This window comes from Corvus kubaryi, unplaced genomic scaffold, assembly GCF_017639235.1.
Source record: "Corvus kubaryi isolate FWS band 111438036 unplaced genomic scaffold, C.kubaryi_AGA036_p1.0 37357, whole genome shotgun sequence".
Taxonomy (NCBI): domain Eukaryota; kingdom Metazoa; phylum Chordata; class Aves; order Passeriformes; family Corvidae; genus Corvus; species Corvus kubaryi.
Window position 1 is genome coordinate 11,283,229 of NW_024581117.1, and position 20,750 is coordinate 11,303,978.

A 20,750-nucleotide genomic window follows, 5' to 3' on the forward strand; every position below is an offset into this window, starting at 1 on the left:
GTTCAAGTTTCATATCTTCACAAGCAATTAACTGTGTCCAAGTAGTGTCTTATACAGAAGGGATAGGCAAGAGCTTGGTCTGCATGAAGAGAGCTAATTTTGATTTCCTTGAGTACAGTTTCATTTGAATAGCTAGTGATTTTTAATGTGACTGCATTGCCAAGCATAATACCTTTACTTACAACCTATTTTATTACATGACAAAACTACAGGGCCTTTTTTCCATCTTCTGCAGTAGGATACCCAGTGTATATTTGTTGCATTATAGCAAACATCTGGGGTTTTTAAAGTGAAATGATAGCTCCAACTAAGAAAGGCTTTCTGATAATAATACAGCAAAAAGCATTTTAACAAAGACCTCTTTCTTGATTATCAGTTGTGATGAAAGACATAAAAGAGCCTTCTGTAAAGGGAGAAGAGTAACCTTCTCTGGTTGAACTTGTCTTTTACCTTAACAGAACCTGTAGAGGTCCAAGTTTCTCAAACCTCTCTCCCTTGGTTCTGCTTTGGAAGTAATGTTTGATATAGTCTCAGTTGTACATCACTTTATTCCACTACTGCCACTTGGTCTAAGCAATTCTCAGTGCTTGAAAAGCAAGTTACACCATGACTCTCCTACTGTTCCTTAATACGAATAGATTATATTACCCGTTAGATTCTGATTAATCACTAAGTAGATCTCTAGGACCTTCAATTTTAAAAGAAGCACTTACTCTTTCTGTTACTTTAAGCCACATGTTCTAGTGGACAGAAATTGTTCAGGTATTATGAAAAAGTATCATATGGTTTTTCTAGCCAGCTTATCAATTTGACTACAGCAAGAGGAAAAAGCAGCAAAGCAATTTCTTAGTTATTGGAGAGAAGACTGAACATTCTGACAGTAATGATCAGGAGAGTTAAGACAAAATATCTGAAATGTGAACCACCCATGAGGAGCTCACTTTGTAAGGAAGTTCCTCAGTTGGGAGCTGCAGAAGTGAACAATCTGGGTCATTAGTGACAGACTGAGAACCATTGCTATAACCCACAGCAAGCATCAAATTCCTGCTCCTAACATACTACAGTATTGTCCAATTTAATAGGCAAATTTTAATTAGCAAAGACAGCAGTAGTTAGTCTGTTTGTCAAGGGTTCTGGGGCACTGTCACAAGACTGGAGCTATACAAGAGAGACCAATTAATGAAAAATTAAGTTTGAACATGAATAGCCTTTCCTAAACAGAGCTTTATTGCAAGGGCTCTAACTTTAGCTTAAACAGTAGAAATAATTATCAGTTGCCTTTGCCAGAAGCAATTTTTAGATGTAATAAATCAACACAAGATAACATACATCAGTGATTCCTACTTGCTATGTGTCACAAAATTATAAATTGAGAAGACTTGTGCATACTTAGTGAGCCTTGTTACCTTCATCTCAGCCCTGAAATTCAGAGTTGCTGACTAACTCAAAGAAAGCTTACTCCTCCCAGTCTTGAGAATTTTAAGGATCATAGCAAATGCTGAGATTTCTAGTTTGGTGCATACCAGGAGGAATAAAATTGTTTATTTACTTATCACTTAATAGCAAATACCCTTGCTTTCAGCTATTACAGAATTAATATTTTATCTCTAGAAAAAAGATAAACACCAATTTGAGTTTCATATAAGAATCACTGCAGTTTATACAACAGTGATTTCTAATGTGAATGAAAGCTTCACATATATAAATAGAAGAATACGTTGCTAATATATCATTGAAAAAATTGAATAGGAGGCTTTAAATGAAAATTGACTTAGTATTTCTAAAGAGAGCTGACTGCAATAGTCTGAACTAGTTTTCAAAGTTCCCTAGGAACAAGGATCACAGGATCAAGGTCTTTTCACGTAAAATGTTTTTAGTCATGGATCACCAATGGAAGTATTATTGAATTAAGCGCATTCATAAAAGCCTTACCAAGTTAGTACCACTTATTTATAAATATAAAAGAACAGAAAAAGTACTCAAAGTATGATTTTCAGCAAGTAAAGCTGGTGTTAAAAGGTCTGCATCAGAAAACACTAAGGGGTCAGCACTGGAAATCAAACAGAGCAGCACAACCAGGAGAACAGAGACCTCCACCAGCCAGGGTCCAGCCCCATGTTACCTGAGAAGCTGCCAGGTCGCGGGAGAGCAGCAGGAGTCCAAATCCTTAGGCACACTCCCAAGGACAAGAAGGCAGAACCAATATTAAGCTGAGAAAGTATGCTAGACTATTATTTGCAAGGATAATAAGGGCAAGACATCTTAGGGAACTACTCTAAAGTCAAATGAAGAAGCCAGAGCCAAAGACCAAAAAACACCAAGACACAGCAGGGCTACAGCTGTGGCCCAGCAGTAGTCCTGCAGAGAAAAAAGAAAGGGAGCATCCAGGGCTGAGCTAAATGAGCTCCTCATCAGGAGGGGTGGGTGGGTGCAGCAGGTGAGGCTGGTCAGGGCAATTAGGGCCTGTTAGTTCACACCAGGTTCTGAGAGTTTGAAAACACTTCTGCTCCCCTGAGAGCAGCTGGTTTGCTGGTGTTTATAGCTCTTCTTTTACCTTTTCTTGCCAGCCGCACTAAGGTAAAAAGTTAAAAAGAAAGCATCTCTTTCAAGATTACAGTGTGATCACACAAACTTAAATTACATCCCCAAGTATTTCTTTTTGCACTTTAAATTCACCATGGTTTCTCTTCAAGTTCGTGATGTGAATTATAGTTAAGTGATTTTCAGCCTCTCTTTTGCTCTCTGTAACTTGGACTTTAACAAGCTGTCAGATCAGATAGACATGAGGCCGTTCATGCTTCCCCTTCATTTTATCGACGGAGCAAATGAATGCTGTGAATCAAGTAGAAAACAGAGGACATGTCAACACCATACAATAAGCACCATGCAGAGGTGCTAGTTTGGATAGTGGAAGCAGAATGGAAATGTCAGTACAGCACTTCTTCCCAGCTAGTTACTGCTGTTGAGCAGTGCTTTTCAGTAACATTACCTGTTCTAATCGTAGTGCTGCACTTTCTTCCATGACTTCTTTTACCCCTTTTAGATTCTTTGCATGGCAAAATAGCATATGGTATAGGACACTAATAATAACAAAGGAAAATGCATGGGGATAATAGTCAAGAATCTGCACCAACTTGTACTCTGGGATGTCCTGATGTTAGATACACAAAGATCTCTGGTAGTGGGAAGAACACACACATGTAGTGTGTTCTGCAAGGTGCTTTGGGATAATTTTTAAAATAGCAGTTGGAGGGAGAGACAATTGGCCACATTGATTCAAGGCTCACACTTTAAGGCTCCTGCCATTTTCAGAACAGTAAACCAAATGGATGCAAGTGAGCACAGGCAGAGAAAAATGTTTTGAGCTGTCACAAGGCTGTGAGGAATGTGATCACATGCTGTGTAGGCACAAGTCATGTGCAGAGCCAGCTGTGCCAATAATCACTTGAAAATTAAATTGTAAGAGCAATGGGGCCTGTGATATCTGTTTGAGACAGTATAATTCCTCAAATATATCCTAGGTCTGTGCAAATACAGTGTTTGCTTAGCTGTGAATTCTCTGAAGCACTGTGTTGTGTTTTTTTTCCTGCTTAAGATGAATGAAGAGGTGTCAGGCCTGAGTGACAAGGCTTAATGATCCTAACTGGCCTCATCTGAGACTCCCACCCACACACTCTGCTTATTAACACCCAGGAGTGCTACTTAAACTCAGGTCTGAGCCTGTACAGCTTTAGTGACTACATTTCTACGTGATACAGTCTTTTATTTTAGTGCTGGTAATGCTTTACAGCTTGTGGAAATCTCTCTGCTTCTTCTCGTCTACTGTCCTTCAGACTGTTCCTACAGTTTGCCATTTATGTAATGTGTTGTCATATTGCTTCCTAAAGGTATGGTTCTTCTTTTCTGTGCAATGAGCTAGTTTAGAGAACTGAAAATAAAGTGCAGCAAAAGTGAGTACAGGAAGCTTGTGGAGGCTGAATATGAGTGATGTAATACTCTATTCTGGCTTCTTTAGATATACCTATTAAACTACTTCTGATTTTCTTCCTAGCTGGTCAGGAGTTGGAGGGGTTTGGGCTGCTTTCATTACTTTAGAAAGCAATTTCAAGGCAATTGTTTTAGTGAGGATTTCTACTTTATTTGGTGTTTGATGGAGCCCCTGTTATTAAATCCCTAGAGTATAATAATGAGAGGGCCATCTATATAGCACTGGATTACTCTGTGAGCGTTTTGACTTTGTCTTACCTTAGAAGTGTTAGAAGATAAAGGTTTGTTATGGTGCACCATGAGCCAAACTGCAACTCAAATGTGACCACTCTAGTTGCATCAGTCAAGTCCTACTGTGCTTTATGAGGGAGGCCTGCCATGCCAGATGCTCTTCTCATAAAGCAGGCTACTGAGAAAAGGGAAGTAATAACATTCCCTTTTCCCCAGTGCCACATTTCTCACCACAGAATGAGCTCTTTTTATTTGCAAGCTGTAAAAGACTGTAAGGGGCAAGAGGTTTCCATTCTAAGAGTGTCAAAAAAGAGGGTTTTCTCCCCTTTAAGACCACACAGAAGAAAGAAAGAAAAGGTAGGAAGGAAAAAGTACATCCAAGTACTATCCTTGTAGCTTAGAAATTGGACGTGAATTAAGAGTTATGTAAAGCTATTCAGAAAGTCCATAGCAGAAATAGATGCTGCCTGATTCCCAGCTTTGTCTAGAAGTCCTGTCTGTCCTTGCTTGTACAGATGGCTATGTTATACTGGAAAGAAAAAAGGAAATTATTTCTGCCTTACGGCTACTACTAAAGAGGAAGTCAGTGGTAAATTGTGTGTTTGTGGGTGTGAATTTGCTGAGGGATGACCCAGCTGGAGGCAGAACTACAGCTCCTGGTTATAACTGCCTGGAAGGCTCTGATGCTGCAGCAGGTACAGCCTGGTTAGGTGCAGGCTATGGCAGCAGAAGCTGCCTCAGCAGCATAATTATGCAAAACAGACCAGATGGTTTTGGCACGTGGAATCTATTTTTTAACACTCAGAGATACTAATGGTGATCTTCATAGGTGTTGTTATAGACAATATTTAAAGTGATTTAGTCAACCCTGTCTGATTACCAGATACTCTAGAAAAGGCAAAGAAGGAAAATGATATCTTCTTCCTGAGACAGAAGAATCTGTTTTCAGTGTAGGATTAGTGTATCAAGTATATTTCTTTTCCATCAGTATAGAGGAGAACCCTGCCGTTGAGCAGGAAAATTACTTTCTTTTTTCCCCCTTTACTTCTGCAGTTTTCACAGTGCCTTCTTCTTACAAGTTGTCTGCAGTTTGTTTTTAAATCACTTTTGCCTGACAAGACACTGATTTTTTTTTTTTTTTTTTTTTTTTTTTTTTTTTTTTTTTTTTTTTTTTAAACAATGGTCTGTGTGCTGTTGATATGATGTGTAATCTGCCATGGAGCCATGGTCATAGGAATTAATGTTCAACCTAAATCACCAGTTTTTCCAGTGTGTGAGGCTTGTGTATCTCAAAGGATACTGCTTTGCATTCAGCCTTTGTGCTGTTCTCTACCTTCTTAGAGCCTTTCTTCAACCCTTTAAAGGCCTTGGTGTTTCCCTTGGGCCACAGTCTGTGAATGATCTGTTTACCTGCTCCCAGAAAGCTTTAAATTCTTCTGCTTCTGTGGTCCCTAGTGCAACACCAACACCTTGGCAGAGCAGTACCTGGCTTCTCTTCTCATGCTTTCAGTCCCTAATACTCTGCGTGAATTAATGTCTCATACTCTGTCATAACTGTATCAGGAGGAACAGTCCTGCTCTGACAGGGAAAAAGATCATATGCAGGAGAGGTGCAGCTTCTTTATCTGGCAGAACTTTACATTGCAGACTGCCATGTTCAGGTTTTTTCCCAAGGAATATAAAAGACAAAGAATAAAACACCTAGGAAGGAATAACAAGTTGCTTATTAACTTTGGCTAGGAGCTTTTATTTTTTTAAGTGTTTAGGGAAACTGAAGCTAAAAGCAAGTCTCTTGTTCTCATTGCCATTTTAATCTGAACTAAGAAGTTTTTTGTGTGTAGAAAAACCTTTAGATTCATGTCTATCTTAAATGCTCCCTAATTACTGATGGATTGTAAGCTATCAAGTAAATATTAAATATACATAGGCTTTTATATAAGGACAGACAATTGCAAACAGTGGAAGGGGTAATACTCTGGCATGTCAAGGCCTGTTTACAGAGTAGCTCTTAGGTACACTTGTACAACAAGCAGAGCCATTCAAGCCTACCCAATAGAAATAATTCTCACTGATATTTGGAGCTGTTACGGGTTTATGACAGGACCTGCATGGACATTTTCCAAGCCACAAATTATATAACAGAAGAGGTTGGGAGCAGGCAGTGGATCTAGATATTCAAAGTCAGCGTGACACAATGCACTGTTAATAAGTAATTGACTGTGAATGCTATTCTCTACATGAAGATTGACTGTGCTCTCTTTTGGAATATAATTACTTAACTCCTCTCCCGAAACAGAAATCAAATATTTGTGGGAGTCTTCTGGAGGTGAAAAAAAACCCTCTTTTTTTGGTTAATATAGGAATGGATTGTTATAAAATGTATTTCTTTTTAAGTATAAAGTAATGTTTGAGTAAGTTGCAGTCATATGATGATGAATCCCTGAGGATTGTTGGCTTTTGAGAAGGTGTAAGCTTGATTTGAATTATTGGCTTGTATGAAGCAAAGAAATATGATGGTGTGGTGCTGTGCACTGGGCCAGTCTTCTGGTGCTGGGGATTTGCCTGTGAGGACTAAACAAAGCTTTTAGTCTAGTTTATTTATTCATTCACATTTGTGCTTGCTTTCCTTTAAAGAAATTGAACCACACTGCCTTAGAAAAACCAACACTTTCTGCTGATTTATCCCAAGAGCAAAGTTGTATCTAGCTGGATCAAATCTAAGTACAGTGATGGAGACATAGCATGAGTGCATTGGCGTGCCATCTGTTCTGCTCTTAAACATGTCAGAGAAGCCAAGGGGGAAAATATAGAATTAGGAAAGGAAGAGAATGAATGTGGTAAAGAGAGATGGATGTGGATGTGGAATGCCAGAGGCACAGTGAGCAGATGAAGGAGACTGAGTGAAGAATGATGATGGGAAAGACTGCATGCTTTCTTTTTGTGTAAGAGTAATGGAGAGGTGTGGGGTTTGCCAGTTTTCACTCCCTGTCTTCAGGATAGTTACAGATATGACTGTGCAGGAGGACTGACACTTGGCAAGATGCTTTGTGTCCTGCCTTCTGTATCTGCTGCCTGGCCAAGATAAGTATGCCTGGCTGACCTGGAAGCCTGCAGACCATGTCTATTGTTGCTGTATTTGATAACTGGTGCTCTTGAACCTGTGCAACTACAGATGGACTTTGTCATGCAATCTGAGGATTGTCTGTGCCAGCAGTACTCTGAAGCCTCAAGTGAGACTGCCTAATGTGTGAGTGACAATCCTCCCCCAGGCCAAGTCCCTGGAGTCCCTGCTCCCTAGGTGCAGGTACATCTTTTGTAGCAAGTGACTGGCTATTAGATAGCCAGGTCTGACAGAAGGAACAATAGATCCCCTGTTGTTAGAGAGCAGCAGCTGCACGTTTTCCTCAACCAGGCAAAATCAGGAGTATGCCTTACACAGTTCTTTGCAGCACTACATCACCTTTATGATCAAATCTTCAGAGTTTTGAAAAGGCAAACCATTGCACATTAAAAGGTGAGCATTGATGGATAACCATCACATATTGCTCTGGACTTGCCGCTTTCACCAGCGTTTCCATCTGTGGTAGTCTCTTTGCACTGTGTGAGAGCTGCAAGTTAACTAAATGTCACATTGTATTGTGTTGTGTGATGTGTTGGCAAACTCTGCAGCAGAGTGGCACCAACAGTGCCAATAGTGAAACTGTTCCTAGTGAAGTTCTATTTGCATTCCTTGTAAAGTGCTACTGCAGCTTCTGCAGGATTCAATTTCATTTCTATTTTTGTATCATTTTCCAAGTCTGTAGTTAATATTGACTGACAGGGCCAGCTGAGAATCTTGGGATTTCCTATTACAGATAATTAAGGAAAATACTAATTCATGCACAGACAGATGCCTTGTTGTAAATTGCACTGCATGAATATCTTTGCCTTCACTGCTAATTCTGTTTCCTACTGATTACTGAATCTGACTCATTGTATAAGCTGCTAGGGGCATGCAGCAGGTTTCCAGCCAGGAGACGTGTAAAGAAAGCTGGAGAGAAGCTTGGTCTTACGTTTTCTGAAGTGTTGCTTTTATGGGCCAGTTGTCTGAACTGTTCTGTACCTAAGATATGAGAGCTTGTATTTTATGCTTTCTTAATGGAGCTTGGAGAAGGACCTGGGAGAGAGAATTGCATTCATCAAGGACTTTTCCAGTTCACCTTATTTATTTCCAAATTGATGTTTGGTTTTGTTTTAGGTTAAATTTAAGCTTCCTGTTTTGCTCAAAAGAGAGATTGCCATCAGGGAGCAGTAAGAACGGTCTGCTCTGTAATGTAGGTGAGCCAGGAGCTGAGGATGACAGCAAGGCAGGTGTAGGAAGTGGCCTCACCAATCCCACAGGACTTGTGCAGGAAGAGCAGAGAAGGCCCAGTGGCAGCCACAGCCATCGTGAGACAAGTCTGTAGTGCTGAGTTGTGTCAGGGTCTAATGAGAAAGCTGAGTTGGGGTCCAGATCAGGAGGGCATGTTAATAGTCAGCATAAACATGTAACCAAGTACTTGAACAAGCAAGTAGCTGGTGATAGAACTACAAAGCTATCTTCTTCAACATCTTGTGGAAGAGATCTGTTTCCTGAGAGACTGGCTGCTTATCTTGTCAGAAAAAAGATCTGATAGTAATCCCTGTTCTCTAGGACGGAATGTGCTGAAGTCTCCCAAGTCATAACTTGTCAACAAGCAGAATGGTAAATGTTGATTGTAATGTGTCTAAGTACAAGGAAATAAGAGTGGAGAGGAAGGAGATCTGTGCTTGTCTTGTACCTTCTCAAGTGTCTCCTGCAGAGGGATATGAGACCAGGTTTGCTGGAGTCACACCACTTTGCTCCCATCTGCCCACACTGGGTACCAGCAGGAGGGACACTTTGGCAGTTCTGGCTTTTCCCATCTTCTACCTGACAAAGTAGTTTGAGTGTTCAGGCTCAGGCGACAAACACCTGCCTGCTGTACAGGTGTGACCCCCCAGTGAGTTAGTAGAGTTGCTACTTTGGTGAAAGACTTTCCAGTTGGAAACAGACCAAACTTTGTCATCAAGGAAACACACAAGTATGGCCTCAAGCAGATCAGAGGTTACCTTTCAGCAGTTCATCCAGATGAATTTGAAGTCCTGTTCTTTCAATGTCCAAGTTACCAATTTGAGGGCGCTCTGGATGAATTAATGCTGCTAGCAACATGCTTAACAGTGACTTCCTTGTGCTGTGGAGAAAAATACAGATTAGATTCCAGGACTTAGTATGAAAGATGGGAAATCAGTACAAAAAACCAGGATGTAAGTTTAATGTGATATGAATGTACTTGGTTGAGGTTGCTGAGAGTCCTTAAAGACAAGGATATGGTAAAGACCAGTAACTGGGTTTGACAGGTTCCATTAAATACCTTCCTTTCTAGCTCTGTTGTCTCTACTTTTACCTAATTTTATAAGTTCACATCTCAGCATGGTTAACTCTGATTATGGTCATTGATATCTATTCAGTGAACAGCTTTTTACCAAGCTTTGCTTCCAAGACTCCTAACCCCTAAATGTTAGGGCTTGCTATTAACTAGTGGCAAAACAAAGGCAATCCATGCACCTCCTGATTGCTACTAATTCCTTATATCCTCTCCCTTGGAATACTGCAAGAACAATGTCTAGCCATGCACACTTATTCTATTGATATGAACAACCCAGTGAGTGCTGAGACTTGTGTTTTCTATCCATGCACTCCAGCCATCCTAACCTATAGCATCAGTGTTACACAGAATGAGGTATTATGTGGGCTCAGGTTTAGGCTCTTAATATTATAGAGAGCTGAAGTTAAAGTACATTAATGTATAGGTATTAGTGTGTGTATATATATATAATGTCATTTTGAAAAGTATATGAATCACTGGGCACCTACTAGCATATGGAGTGTATTAGAGAATTATAAAATAGTCCTAGTGAGAAGGGACCTCAGGAGGTCTCTCATCGAAGCTCCTGCTCAAAGCAGGGTCAGCTCTAAGGTCAGACCAGATTGTTTAGGGCTTTATCCAGGTAGGTTTGGAAACCTTCAAGAATCAGAACTGCACAGTCTCTCTGGGCACCTTGTTTTCCCTGCCTGCCTGAAAAGGTTTTTCTGTACCTGCAGTTGGAATTTCTCCTGTTATTACAATTAAGTTAATATTGTAAAACAAGCATGTTGGATTGTGGTTCAGGAGTAAAGTCAGATGCAGAGCACAATGGTGAGAATATACATGGGCCACAAGAGAAATGCTGCTGATGGGAACAGAGGCCAACGTCTGTCAAATCTATTCTAGTCAGGATCCAGGGCCCCTACTCATGGTACGTAATTGCACATGGAGCCCATTGTCTGTAACTCAGCCAGAGTAGAGGCTGCTACAGAAACAGTGCTGTAGCACCAAAAGTACCCTGAAGTAAAAAGTATCTGTAAAAGTTGTACTTTATTAAATTTCCATACCTTGTTTTCCTGAGGAGTTTGACACATTTTTCTCCCCTGCAATCTAGGCATGATTCGTGTCTCTGTCTGCTGCTCATATCTTTGTAGAGCAGCAATACCAGCATGAAATTGATGTGATCTTCTTTCATTGCTGCCCAAAAGGTTCTGAATAGCAACCCTGGAACAGAGTGGGCTTGTTGACTTCATTCTGCAGCTGCATGAAAAATCTGCCTCTAAGCCTGCAGCTTCAAGAAGACAGCACAGCATCTGTTCACATAAAAGATAGCTTTGAGCTTGTCGTTTTTAAATAATGAGAAATGTAAACTACTGGGTTTGAATGGAAACTTGGAAACAGGTTACTTGGCTTCCCTCATTTGCCAAGGAAAGCTTTCCACTTATCTTTGACAAAGGACTGGATGGATTTTCTTCAATTTCATTTAAATATTTTTGTTCTACATGTGGAGAAATTAACATCTAATTTACTAGAAGCTTCAATCCTTGTATAATGATTATATTTTGTGAATCTCTGTTTAGCCAAGGTACAAATTCTGATTTTTATGGGATGGTTCTTTCTATATGTACCTTTTTATATGCATTTGCTTGTCACCATGATAGCTTCCTATCAGTTTGTCAACACTATGCACTTCACAGAAGTCGTGGTTAACCCAGGGCCTGAATGCAGAGTGCCAGGTAGTGACATCTGGGCATCTGATTTCCATAGGATCATGCATAGTTCTGCTGTGATAAAGTTTAATGCATCACGTTTAAAAAAAAACCAAAACAACACATTATTTGAGCAGATCTTGAAGTTGCAACATACTGCAATTTCTCTAGTATCTACCTATTCTAATTATGTACACAGGTTTGTAAATCCATTATTATGGACATGTTTGTAAAATCAATATTGAACTATTGCTTAGCAGATTTATAGCCTGACTTCTAAAAATGTTTCTACATTTCCTTTAGAAATTGTTGTCTTTATAGTCCAGCTTAGAAGTTTTGTTATTGAGTACTGGGAAAAGCATTTAATTGGCAATATTCTACCATAAAACCAAGTTGCCTTGCTCCTATCTGTCTGCTTTCCAGTAACCTATAACAGTATTCCTGCCTGTGCAAATCTGGCTGATGTGTTCTGTCAGAAGTGATTTTTCAACTTAAACTTTGGTACTCAAAGGAAAAAAAAAAAAAAATTTCTGTGCTTTCTTTGTTCTGAGATGCCTGGGTTGATACTTTGAGAGTTGTGCTGATTTGGGTGGTGGGGTGTTCATTGCCAGGTGGCCTCACCACTCCATAACAGAGCATTTTTGTAGTCTTGGGACAGTTTGCACTGGAGGCTGTCAGACTTAACCAAAATAGACTTTTGGACAGGAAGCTTCAGTTCCTCAAAGGAAGGATTTGCAGGACAAAGAGGTAAAAACGTCATGGTTTGTTCAGCCATATCTGAAAGTACCTCAGTGTTAGAGATGAAACTAAGATGATTCTAAGCCTGCCAGAGGTAGTAAGGGCAAATTTTCCTAATGCAGTGGGGATGGCTAGAGCTCTACCAGTCATGTTTATTGCCAGCTGTTTGGCAAGACTGTGGTTTGGAAACCTTGCAGAGGTTATTTCCATGTCAATTGCATAAGGAGTCCCTCAGTCCCAGATTGTCTCAAACAGCAATGTTCATGTCCATACACTGAACTAGTTTACACAATGGAGCCCAATGTAGATAGGGAGATGAGTCTGGTGCCCAGAGCTGTAGTACTGTTTTTCCTTGTTGTGTTGCTTCTGCTTGTCCCAGCTGGCACCTGAGGTGTCTGAGTGTACATCATGCATATTGCATCCATTTTCTGTGGGTAAAGCCTTGCATCATGTGAGGTTTTATTGGAATTCTGGTCCCAAAACTGTCACTTAGGGAATTTATTGGTATTTATTCTCTTAAACTGCTGGTTGAAGTTATAGTCAGAACTATCTGTATGACCTGCTAGACTAACACAGCTGTGGCAGACCAGTTCAGCACTACAAACATCAAGGAGGTGTCAGAAGAAAAGCCGTGAGCTCAGTCAGTTGTGCTACTGAGGAGACTTTCATTTTTTGGAATCTGTGCTAAAAGGAATGGACCTGAAAGCATATGGAGAGGTATTAAATTATTTACTTTTTGAGTATAGTTATATTAATGAAATACTAAGAGTAAAATTGGAAATATGTCCCAGTGTACGCCAGCAAGCCAAAAATGCACTGGCCTATCTTAATCTACTGCTGCCATTAGCAAAATATATGACTTGACAATACCTTCAGAGTGATAAAAATACAGTTTCAAGTAGTTATTAATCAGAGTCAAAATCCAGTTTTGAAAAATAAATACACTGTTTCATTAACTCTAACACCCAGTTGTAGCGTGGTTCATAGCCTGAGCTGCTAAAAATTTATTAGTGATCCTAAGGGCAGGTGCATAAATTAATGCTGCTGCGTGTTCAAGAAACGTTTAGTAACTTCTTTATTTACCAGTAGGTGTCACTGGAGTCCAGCAGAGAGCTATTACTGCTTTAAAACATATTTTCTGCTTAATCGAACCTTTATTTCATAGAGGAACATTCAATATTTGTACATGCTGACGTACATACAATAAAAATGGAGAACTGTGATCAATGCTTTTTCAGCTGTTTTTTCCTATCTTAGCCTCTTAAAACTGTTGGTGGATAATTCAATGGTTTGAGGAAAAAAAAAACAGAAGTCTTTCTCTCTGCAGCATGCCTGAATCTGGTCCAAGCTGATAATGACCAAAGTTACTATTTTATACAAAGATGACACCACTTAACAGTGCCTGTATGATTACTCAGCCCTTGCCCAATCCTGCATTTGGTGGTGGGGAGAAAATGGAAAATCAAGCCAAAAGACCTAAATACTACTTTTTTCTCTCTCTTTTTTTGGGACCTGTGTTGAAAATTAGAGTCTGGGAACTGAATGGGACAGGAGGGACTTGTCAGCCACAAAACAGCTCTCTGCAAGACTGAGAAAGCATTTAAGGAGCAGACTTTCCTATACCTTGCATTAGAAGACACAGCACTGTGCTGCTGAAGACTTCTTAGGATTGAGCTGAAGTAGATTATGGAATGATTTTTTCCTTTTGAATGAACTGTAGTTCTTGTCTGCTGTCTGTTTGCTTGACAGCTGATCAGCAAAGGTATTTTGATTGAGATGAGCTTTCAAGTATGCCTAAATATCTGAAAGGCACAAAAAAGCAGCAAGTAGACACTGGCATGTTGTTCAAGCCACTTGGTCATGCACTAAAAGATAAGAGGGGAATTATGTTTTGTTTTCCCCCAGACATGGTACAAGCTTATTCATTATGAAAACCACTGTGGAGACGTTTTTGAGTCAGTCAAAGCATCTTAGTTTGAGCCTAAACTCTTGCATCAATAAGTCCTCCAATTTCTTTCAAATGTTTACCAAAAAAACAAAAAAAGACTGTGCTGCACAATAAACATTTATCTCAAAATTTCAAGGTCACATATCCAACAGAGTATAGCATAAGGAGGCTGCCTGCAGGCCAGTGTATTATTAAAATAATAATGTGGTTTTGGACTGTAAATGCACTGCCTGCTCTGTTGCCCTTACATGTGGCTGATCCAGTAATGAGTCATTTCCATGACATGTCTAAAGAACCAGTCAATGCACAGATGTTTTTAGCCTTTTTTTATCATTAGCTACTTTTCTGAGTGTACTCTGCTGCCACTCAGTAACAGGCTCTCTATCATGCTGTGGTGTGATCTTTGCTCATTGCATGGGCCATGGTTGTATCGTATGCAGGGAACCTGAAGTGTGAACAGGTTTGCAAAACTGGCACAGTGTAAGGCCCTGGATGTAGCAGGGTCTTGTGCAACAGGCATTGCAGCTTTCTTCGTGGTGCTGCATTGTAATCTGAGTAAAGGTGAAAGTAATTTGTTCAGGGCTGTATTCTGGCAGGAAACTAATGAAGTTACTAACTGATATTTTGTTGCCTCCTACATTCCCATGAGGAAATCTTCATTTAATTTTTTTTTCAATTTTCATTTTATCAGCTTAATTTGCTAGCTAGTACATTAATTCTGTCATGATGTTCAGGGACACGTCCATCCAGACCTCATTAGGTGCACAAGTTTTAATTCTCTGTGGATTTTCTTTTCCAATTGTAGTTGATGTTGCTGTCCTCGGTAGCATTGCTCACAATCCTCAATGGCCACACATCCTGGTTCTAGTGCACCAACAGATTTGTCGATGCGATATTGCTGGGGTTTAATGGTTTGTAACTGCTGTAGAAGTGCTTTGTTACTGGCCTCTTTCTAAAAAGTGGAAGCAAGTACTTGGAAAATACAAAGGTGAAAACAAAACTTTCATAAATTAAAACTCAAAAGGTAATTTTACAGCATCTGCACATGAGAGCCATATGCAGACCCAATTATCAAAACTAAGAGAACAAAGGCAGACAAAGTGTTGGTCATATACCTGCCCTTTATAAAAGATGAAGGAAGCAAAGTAGCAAAATAAGGAACAGAAATGGCTGCTCCCTATTGCTGGAGGAGGAATAGAATAGGACAATGACAGTTGCACCAATGTGCTTGTTATAAGAACCAATTTTTTGTTGCGTTCCCATGTTTTCTTGCCCCAACAAGCACTGTGTTGGTGTACTTTGGTAGCTTTCCTTAAGGGCTGTTGCTACAAAGATGTGAAACAGTAATATCTTAAAAGTAGACCAAAAAAATTCAGGAAGAAGGAAAGGTTGGTATTCAATCTGGTTGTCCTACAAGGCTGCAAGAGATCTCAGTTATTTGAGAGGGACAGCACCCTTTTATTCCTTATAAAACAATGGGAACTTGCTTTGCTCAAAGGACAGAGGAACCTAGACTTTCTGTGTGGATTTTAAAGTGAGGCTGCATCCTTACTACAAATGCCTTTGTTTTGGTTGTTTTTTTCCTGAATCATGTTGGCACATCATAAAATCTTCAGTGGGAAACAACACAGGTGGTTACTTTCTCAGCAGAGCTTGCTGAGAATATACTGCATAGCAGAATAAAGTTCTGACCTTGATGATTATATCAAGGTGAAAGCTACTTTGTGCTTTCTCACTAGTGTTTCACCACAGGTTTTTCCAGTAGACTTACAGACTGATCACCTAGGGAAAAAAGCTGCACAGAAAACCACTGAGAATTAGCTGTAGGTGAATGACTGCTGTTGGTTCGTCGAGTAAAACGAGTCTTTCCAGAGGCTCTGACATTACAGGGACGATGCTGCCACTCACATGATTGCAACAGATGGGTGTGCAGGCCAGCGAGAAGGTGGAGTAGCGCAACTTTTTCTGCTGTCTGGGTCTGATTCAGTAATGCCATGATCCAGGGAATTTGTTTTTTTAAATCGTGGAGAACTGGCCCTTTACTGCACACATATAAGCATTCCTTTGTTCTGTCCAGCAGAGCTCATTTCAACCTTCCAGTTACTAAACTTAATGCCTTGGCTTGACCTCCACATATGAGGAGGCAGCTACTGAAAATTATTATCCAAAGCTGTATAAAGATTCCCTGTTTGAGTGCCTTTCAGTCCTTCTTCTCAGGGTTCAGCGTCAGAAATTAGCGGTACATTATCCATTGGAAATACCTCACTAAGAAAAGCTGTATTCCTGACAGAAATCATACTTTGCTGTACACTGGGTTGCAGATCTCTCGTCTTTCCTGTCCCTGTGCATTCTGCTTTAGTGTTTGCTTTGTTGGGTTTGTATGGCAAGGTTTTGGTAGCAGGAGTGGCTTCTGTGAGAAGCTGCCAGAAGCTTCCCTTGTGTCCGATACAGCCAATTCCAGTTGACTGCAAGATGGACCCACCACTGGCCAAGGCTGAGTCCAACAGTGTTGGTGGTAGCACCTCTGGGATAACAGGTTTAAGAAAGGGAAGAAGAGTGCCCAAATGCAGCCAGAGAGAGGAGTAAGAATATGGGAAAGGTGGGCAGAAGTAAAGAAAATTGGTAACAAAGTTAAGCCTGCAAAGAGGGAGGGTGCAGAGAAGGTGTTTTAAGATTTTAGTTTCTTTCATTTAGTTTAAGTTTTTAGTTTAAGATTTCTCATTATCCTACTCTGACTTGGTTTGGTAATAAATTTAACTAATCTTCCCAAGTAAATTCTGTTTTGCCTGTGACAGTAATTGGTGAGAGATCTCTTCCTGCACTTTTCTCAACCCATGAGCCTTTGTCCCCTGCCCAGCTGAGGAGAGCAGTGACAGAGTGGCTTTGGTGAGCACCTAGAATCCACCACCTCTGCGCTGAGCAGCTGCTGCAGCTCTCAGTACAACCCTGCTGTTCTTGCCCAGTCCTGTGTGGCTGCTGGGGGTGATGTTGCTGCCCTTCCTGCAGCATGTTAACGGCCATACTAAAGTCTAAGTCACTGCTTTTGGAGAAGTTGACTAAAATATGGTAATTAGTTACTTCATGTGTCTCTCTACCCTCCCCTCACCTTTGCTGTGCAAATAGCAAAGAGGAAATTCTCACCCCAGTGAATCGAAATGGCAAAGGCCTGTGTGCTCTCACCCGTGTGTGCCTGTCACATTTGAAGGACAGCAACAGGAGCAGGGTGACATTTTGAAAAGAAAAGCAAAAAAGCACCAATATGTTTAGCACTGTAAGTGGTGCTAATTGGGACATGAAAGCACTGCAGCAGCTGTGAGTGCAGCAGGACATCCTCTTCACCCCCCATCCGTTCCCACCTGGACAAGAGGCAAGGAAGGAAATACCATAGGAAGTTCAGAACTTGGAAGGCAAACAGTGACTAGGCTAAGATGCAGAGGAACAGGGAAGAGGCAGAGGAGAAGATAAGAAGTGAACTGAGAGACTTTCACAGTTGTGAGGAGAGCTGTCTGGGCATGAGGAGTAATGGGGAGAGCCTTCCTGTGAGCTACTGTTTCCTTCTTGGGTAGTGCTTCACAGGGAAACAGGGCAGTGGATTATGATCTTATTCCCTTTTTGTGGGAAAAGGACTGGAGCAAGGGTGTTATATATATTATACTGTTAATTCATGTACCTGACATAAAGGATACCTACTGTCCTTTTAAAACCTGTACCCTCAAGCTGATATTACCGTCAAATGCTGTGTTTTGTCCATGAGGCAGCACTGAGAAACCTTCCTGACAGCTTCTGGAAGGATATGACTGTCTTCATCAGCCCCAAGTGTATCTGCTGCATGGGAAACCTTGTTTTCCTACTGCATTGCCTCCCTTTTCTTTTGGAAGAAACGGAAACAATTTAAAACATTTTAATGTTTTTGAAAGGCTCTGTACTAGGCTGCAGCTCATTTGGAAAATTCTGTTGTTCCCCCCACACAGGTCCTGGCACAGAACCTCAGAATGAGAACTGAGAGGGTTCTAGAGTGTATTAAGATTAAATGAATCCAAGTAACTGTTCCGTCCCTCCTATGTGTTCCTTCTGCTATTATGCTTTTATCTCTTTTATCTGTACAGTTGATGTATTTGAGCTGTGTTTTTCAGGGCTTTCTGACTTTATTATAAATAGCAAAGTTGATGGTTTCTCCTGGGGGGTGTGGGGGGTGGGCAGTAATGGGAAGCTGTAGGATTCACTTTGGCTTTCTCAAAAAACTTTTAAGGTAGAAAACCTACAGTTTGAAGATGGCTGCTTATCTCCCACTGCTGTTCTCATGGAGACAAATGCCAAACTGGAGTGTTTCATGGATTGCTTTTTTTGTGAAAGGATTTGTGTGGTTGGTGTTTTGTTTCTGGGGGGGTTTTTTGTGTGAAGGGAGATTGCAACTATCAGTAATATAATTTCAAAAAGCATAAAATGCCTATTAAATGCCACTCTCTGAGAATTAAACATACCTACTGCCAAACACAGATGGGATTTGTCTTTTATTTGCTCTGCCATGGTACTTGCATATTTGATGTGAGCCAGATGAAAATGGAAATAGCAAAGCTTAACATGTTAATCACCAAGCTTACTAAGATACAGGGTGTCAAATTTTCAAAGTATCTGAAGTATGTTGGGGCAGTAGAACTGGCACATCTCTGATGTTCTTGAACACAACGAGGTTTGTTTTTCCATCATCATCCTAGTAAAAGGCTTCAGTTACAGACTTCTGCTGGTACCCAAGATAGAACAGGCAGCACACAAATGAGTTTAATTTATCCTCTGGTAGTCATGGGAAATTCCCTCATGACCATGGATCTGCAGTGGTTTGGATTACTCTGTGTGGGGTTTCTGCAAAGACTGGAAATACTGCTGGATATATGAAGCTAGCCCAGGGGTATAAGGTGTGTAAAAGCTTTCAAATGACATCCACTTGCTATCATTAGACTGTAAAATTCTCTACATTACTGTATAAGTGACTTAGGTAGCCCAGGCTTTACACTGGAAACATTTAATTTTAACTCTTCTAACTGCATATCAAAATAGAAACTATTTCCTAATGTTTTCTTGATGTCACTTCCTTACTCTGGCCATATTCTTAACTTTTTCTGTTTCTCAGGACAAACTTTTATGTTGTAAAGAACTTCTCTGAGCCTCAGTGTTTTGAGCTCTCACAGTAGTGTTTTCCTCTTTGTGTAACAGATCAGTTAGTCACCAAATAAGACCATGCAAACTCAAACAGGTTTAGATATCCATTTTACTCTTAGACTTTAAATGAGCTAATTAGTAGCTCTGATCAAGAATACTCCCAGGAGAACAATATTCTCACTTTTTATAGTCAAATTATGAATTTTAAAGTTTGTCACCTGTTTTTTGGTGGCCCTTCAATAACTGAGCCAGTTAGTGAGATACAGATGAGCTTGTAAACTTTGTCTGAAACACAGCACAAACCTCAACCATATTCCAAATGAAGCTTGTACTTCTCATTGCAAGGCCCAGTTGTTTTTATCTCCGCTTTCTCCAGCAGCACCAGCTGTATACTGGCTTTAGAGAGCACGTTCACAGCATGTTTGTGCTTCAGAAGTAATGCCTGAAAGCTCCAACACATCAGTAGGGATCAGGGAAAGGCCAGATTTACTCCCAGGATCACTAAACAAAACCATAGCCTTGATTCTTCTTACTGAAAGGCAGTGATTTTGCATTGGGTAAAGTAAATATAAAATTAAGAAAAAACCTAGAGGTCCTGAGACAGCTCTAACCTCTTCTGTGCAGTGAAATCAACCTTTTAGATTTTGTCTTTAGTTCTGTTGTTCTGCATTTGGGACTTGTACTGTAAAGCCTCAAATGACAGCTTGAGTATGAGCACGTGTTGCGAAGCCATTTTAGATACCAAGGGTGTAGTTTCATTTGACTTTTCTGAGATCCTCACTCCTCTGAAAAATGACCAAACTACATCTGTATGAGGTTGTTTTTAAATGCTTTTCTGGTCATGCATCCTTAATTTTCTATTCTACAAGGATTTTATTAAATACTGCCTACAGAATGTAAAATGTTGGATTTGGTGACTGATGCCCATATGTATTTGCTGCATAACACAATCTTTGTGGAGCGTTTTTTTAATCTGCACAGTGTGTATCATTAATTAAAGCCTCAAAGGTGTGCATAAATCTAACGCATGTGGGTGGATGTAACAGCTTGTGGAAGTGGGAGCATGTGAAAGCCACAATTTCACAGCGTGCACCGAGCGCGTTCCGCGGGCCCTCTCTGCAGAGCATGTTTCCTCCCTGGAGCGGATGTGAAGGCCGGGCACTGTGCACCCACTGTGAGTACCAGCCAAGCGCGGCCGTGAGCGCAAGGGGCTCGCGTGCCCTGGACGAGGCACCGCAAACTTTTAATGGAGTCCACGCAGGGCTGCTTCAGTGCCTGCTGCCTTCCCGAACTCCCGGGCAGGGTTCTGACCTTCCCCGGCTCCAGCCGGGCCGGGGTGGCCCGGCTGCTCCGAGACCCTTCGACGTGCCCGGGGACCCACCTGGGCCCGAGCGCCATCGGGGTGGGGCCGGTCGGGACTGCCCGCGGCGGGCCCCGCTGGCCACGCCTTCAGAGCCTCCGCGCGGGCCCGGGCGGAGGCGGCCGCAGGGAGGCGGCGGGTCCCGCCAGGCCGGGCTCCCCGTCCCGTCCCGGCTGGGGGCGCCTCGCCGCGGGGACCCGCCCGCCGGCTCCGGT

The 20,750-nt window shown here is 41.1% G+C and overlaps 1 protein-coding gene across 2 annotated transcripts in view; it reads left to right on the top strand.

Moving 5' to 3' along the window:
* WAPL (WAPL cohesin release factor) overlaps positions 1–20,750 on the top strand; it is a 138,946-nt gene that overhangs the window by 52,532 nt on the left and 65,664 nt on the right. The window contains exon 1 of one of the 2 annotated variants that reach the window (XM_042033262.1): positions 20,279–20,349. The exons of the other annotated variant lie outside the window; for it this stretch is intronic. The gene's annotated coding sequence lies outside the window, so the exon portion shown is untranslated. Of the gene's footprint in view, positions 1–20,278; positions 20,350–20,750 lie in introns of those variants that run through there. 2 annotated transcript variants of the gene reach the window in all.